This window comes from Gopherus flavomarginatus, chromosome 2 (genome assembly GCF_025201925.1).
Source record: "Gopherus flavomarginatus isolate rGopFla2 chromosome 2, rGopFla2.mat.asm, whole genome shotgun sequence".
Classification (NCBI taxonomy): Eukaryota; Metazoa; Chordata; order Testudines; family Testudinidae; genus Gopherus; species Gopherus flavomarginatus.
Window position 1 is genome coordinate 11,156,461 of NC_066618.1, and position 5,447 is coordinate 11,161,907.

A 5,447-nucleotide genomic window follows, 5' to 3' on the forward strand; every position below is an offset into this window, starting at 1 on the left:
TGGTGCAGCTTGCATATATGTGAACACAATGGCAACTTCCTGCCCTGTTGGCTTTCTTCATATTGTGTTTCAAACGCCTTTCTTTCCTTCTTGTATATGTTTTAAGTATATGTGAACCCACGTGAATAAGAATCTAAATTTAACTTACCGCAGGATTTAGCAATGAGATGCAGATATGGTGATGGTAAAGTGCTGTTTCATAGCCTGAGCAGAGAACTGAAAATCTCGGTTCTAATCCCTGCTGCAGCAGAATATGCTTTTTACGAGACCCAGTAACAGACCCCACCAGGTTGGGTCTGGACATAGTTCATGCAGAATGATCTCTGAGCTATCTACATTGAAGATCTATTTATTAGAACCAGCTGGGTTGTGCCTGTGTAGGTGGCTGTGGTTACTCAGGAAAGTTACAAGAGTTCAATTGAAGTCAGTTTTCAATCTGGTTTAGTTAAATGTTGCAAACCCCTTTTGTGGATGCTCCATTTTCAGTTTATTTTGAATTAGTTTAAACCTTTTTCCCTCATTGACTTAAGCTAACCTGAAAATGTTACTTTTAAACAGAAATAGGAACGCCCACACAGGGGATTCCACTGGTTTAACTAGATTGGTTTAAATTCACATCTTAGGTCAAACTAGTGCAACTTTCTCATGCAGACAAGGCCCATATTAGTTGTCTCTGTGTCCAATACCAAAGTGGGGATTTCACACTGGCTCTGCCACTGATTTTCCCTCTAGCCTTAGTCAAGACAGTTAATGACAGCATGCCTCTGGTTTACCATTTTATAAAATGTGGATGATAATGTTTACCTGCATGATAAAGGTGTTGTGTGGGTTAATTAGCTAAGGCTTATAAAGCACTTTGAAGATAACGAGCTATAAAAACACTAAATTAGGAGAATAATACAGGAGTACCTAGACTGTACAGAGAAGAATGAATGGCAGCTGTATTTCTCTGAAAGGCATTATTTTCTGGGAAAGAGTGAACAGCTCACTAAAAATATCATACAGGTTCTTGATTCTGATACAGTATAACAATGGGAACGAGGAGAAAAGGAGAATTCTCCAAGGCTATATTGATGATCTGGCTCAGTGTTTCTTAATGAGTGAGTCACAACCTCCAGGGGTCATGAAAGGCCATTGGAGGGTTGTGAGGTGTTGAAATGTTATTACAATGTAAAGCAAAAAAAAATCTCACTCCTCTATTCCCCACACGCCCATAACCTTCCAGGTCAAATTTTCTCTATCAACCTCTCAAAACACACAGACACATACATCAGTTATATCGGCATTTTAAACTCTTACGGCTGGTGTACACTGGGAACATGCATAGTCCCAGCTATGTTGCTCAGAGCTGAGAAAAATCCACACCCCTGTGCGGAGTAGTTAAACTTACCTAATCCCCGGTGTAGACAGCACTAGGACGATGGAAGAATTCTTCCATTAACCTAGCTACCACTTCTCTGGGAGGTGGATTAACTATAACAATGGGAGAACCCCTCCCATCAGTTTAGGTAGTGTCTACACTGAAGCACAAACACTGTAGCTTTTGAGGTGTAGACAAGTCCTCACTTTTAGAATAAATGTAAGGGGAGTTGAAAAATGTTTGACTTCGAATAAGGGGTCACCAACCTGAAAAGGTTGAGAAACACTGGATTAGCTGACTACCCAGTTTGGGGAGGGACTGGCAGACACCCTTTGGGGTGAGGTAGCCACGGCAGTCCTAATCATTACAGGAGGTTTCTAAACTTGTCCAATTCATTTCCCTTTGAGAGCTATTACATGCAGAGCAGAAAGATGGTTTATCAACAGCTTCTCTTTTAAGACTAGAGCCACCACCCACCATGGGAATCTGACTATTGATTTCAATGGACGTTGGTACCCTCATGACTGTGTGTTTGTGTACTTGACATTTGTCCGTGTACCCAGTACCTACTACTGCATGTCAGATTTGAATCTGTTTACTGTGCAGCCTCCTAATATTTTATTTTAATTGGAATACTGAGTACTATAAGGGTCTTTTCGAGCACAGTCCAAACTACTTGTACTATGAACAGAACGGGAAATTATTAGTAATTATAGCCTTGACTTGCATTGTTTAGAAACTGCCGTTCCCAGTTGGGGTTCCAAGTATTTTGAATTCATCATTAAGCTTTTCCGTTTCCACAACATGGAACTGTGGTGCTTTATTTAGATATTTAGATCCACAAATAAATATAGGCATGGCCGTGCTCAGCATCACCGTGCCTGATTTTAGGCGCCAAGAAAATCATCCAAGTCTGAGTTCCTCACCTATGCTTCCTATGCAAGGAACGGGGAGAGACGGGCGTCACAGAATGGGACTCACAAAAGCCAGCACATTAGGCAGCTCCTTGCCTAAGCTAGCCAATGGGAGATGCCAAGGAGAGGAGTGTGTCCTATGCCCTTCCCTTCTCACAGAGATAGGTGCCAAGTTCCCAGCTGCAGGAAAGCGCCTCCCTCTGTTTGGCATTCCCAGCTGCAAACCCTCTCCTGTTAGCTGCCTGTGCCATTTTTTTTGCAGGAAGTGGCAGGAGGTGGAGCAGCTGCCTCATAACTTTTAGTCCAGTGGTTAGGGTCCTCAGCTGAGATGTGGGAGACCCCTGGTTCAAGTCCCCCTCCCACCCAGGTGGAGGGACTTGAAGGGATTTGAATAGAGCTCTTCCACTTCGCAGGTGCATGCCTTATGACTGGGCTTTGGCAGACTCAGCTGTGGGGGCTCTCACATTCCCTCCTATTGAAGCTGTTGCACTGGGGGGTGAATCGTTGGACCCGAGAGAAAGAATGACCTTGTAGCCTGGTGGTTAGAGCACTCACCTTGTCCACCCACTCCAGTGACTTTTTTTTAAATTATTTCTCCACAGAGGAAGCGCTTCAATGGGAGAGACAGAGGGAGCCTCCCTACCTTCATCAGAATATCCCATAGCCCAGTGGCAAGGGCATCCATCAGAGATGTGGCAGATCTCACCTCAAATCCCTTTTCCCCTCCAGATGGAGGAGGAATTTGAAGCGGGGTGTCCTACATCCGAGCTGAGCACCCTCACCATTGGGCTTAAAGTTGTGAGGGATGGCGCCTCCTGCTGTCCTTTTGTGTCAGCTTGCCTATGGGGCCCCAGTCTGCTAAGTGACGTCTGATCATGCTCACAGGATCAGGCCCCACAGGCGAATTGGGCTGAGGAATGCCTATGTACCACTCATTTGTGCATCATTCTGGAGATTAGTAGTGTTGCTTCCTCTGAGAAGCAGAAAAAGCAGCCATTGTACCAGCAGCAGCAGCCTGACCCTCTTCTTCCTCTCTCAGGTGTCCCTCAGCAGCCTGGCCCTCCTCTTCCCCCTCAAGTTCCCCACTCCCCAGCAGCCTGACCAACCCTCCAATGCAGACAGCGGTGCGCGTGGGGAGCCGGGGGTGGCTCGAGACCTCTTTGCCTCTTATCTTCTCCACTTGTCATTGCATTCCGGGCCCCTGTCAAACTCACCAGCAGCTAGTAATATGGGTGGCCTCATAACAACAAACCCATCCACCTGCTGCCAACACAGTGACTAAGGAGACTGCCTGACCCTGGAGCATGCCAGGAAGGAAAGGAAGGAAGCCAGGTTCTCCAAAGTAGGCCAGGGTCTTCCCTACTTCACCCTCAGAGAGGCAAAGGGCAAAAAAATTTCTTTAACCAACAAGGCAGTACTAAAACCAGACACCTTACAACCCATGTCCTGCAGAACCAGAATCATAGGTGCCTATGGTACTTTTACTGTGCAATTTTAGGCACCGAGAAAGTTTAGGTGCCTACAGAACTCAGAGGCAGCTAAGCAGCAGTTTTGTGAATCTCGGTGAGGCCTGATTTGGGGATTTAGGTGCCTAAAGTGGCAGATAATCACCAAAGTCCTTCAGTGAATGTAGCCCACAATTTCCAAGGGGCTGTACTGCGGATTTGCAATAAGTGCAAATTCTGTTGCACTGAATAAAGACATTCATAACAATAGTAATAATAATAAAAAAACTCACGCTGTAATTCATTTACAATGATGTGCCAGCAATGAATCCTTTGCAAGGAAAACCATCATGGTAATGTGCCAAGGTTTGCATTGGGGAAGTGGTTATTTTCATATTTTTACTACTAAAAACATCTTTTATTAATATGATTGTATTAAGAATCATTACCGACGTAGAGCGGCCGACGTGTGCCTGGCTCACTACACAACAAATAGGATAATGTCCTGGTCTCAAAGAGGAGAGCACCAGTGGGAGTTAGGCACCTAAATATCTGTGAGAATCTGGGCTTCACAGCCCCGTTTTACATGTTCAGGGCCCACGAGCCGCTTTACATTCTGTGCTGAGCCAGGGGTGGATCAGAAAACAAATTGTCATTCCTGGAGTCAGAATTCTTCTCTACTACCCCTTGCTTTGAGCGATGAGTAAGTTACATCAATCCTGTTCGAGAAACGTATCCCACCGCTATGTACCTACTCCACTACTCTGGCCAGTGTGTCATGGTAGATAAAGCCAAAACTGCTCTTACTTCCTGCTTCTCTCTACCTCATTCCCGACAGACAACTCTAACAATGAATGCCTTTCTCCCTCTGACACTACTTGACACTTTATAATATTTTACTCGGATAGATGCTTATTTATAATAAAACAGTAATAATAAAATAATAGTAATAATAATACATTATTATTATTATTATTATTATTATTATTTTCTTTTATTTATTTTCATTTATTATTCAGTAGCACATAAGGCCCCAATCAAACTCGTAGCCCCCATCTTAGGTGCAGTACAAACTCAGAATAAGAGACAATCCCTTCCCCCAAAAGCTCACAATTTAAATTGAGCCTCCAAGGGCAGGAGAACAGAACTATTATCCTCACTTTATGGGGGTGGAGGGAGGAGAACTGAATGACGCCATACAAAATGACATTGCACTGTATTGGATGGCAGGTTAAAATCAAGAATCATGATCAGTTAGTGTGTTAGTATAACTGCTTTTGTTTATTTCTAAACTGATCCAAAATCCAGCCATGCCATATTTACATAGATAATACATGGGATAATATACCAAATGTGAATGCAAGAAAGAAAAATGTATTCCACATTTGCTTATTTTTTTAAATTTTATGTGCTGTACATGTACTGAGCTGCCTGCAACTTTCATATCCATTGGAATCTTGTTTTGGCTCTATGATCAATACTGCTTCATTAACATGAGAACGGACCAAGAGCGATATCAATTGATTGGTTGGGTGAATTGAAAGTGTGCAGTTTTTCATATAGATACACCCCAGGTCTCATTTCTTATTTAAAGGTGACAGTCTAAGTATAGAACAGGTATATTAGTACATATCTGCTTCAAATATATTCTGCGGTTAGGATACACAACCATCTACAGTTGTGTATTACTTAGGCAATACAAAGTAGCACAAAAATAAAAACAGAAAA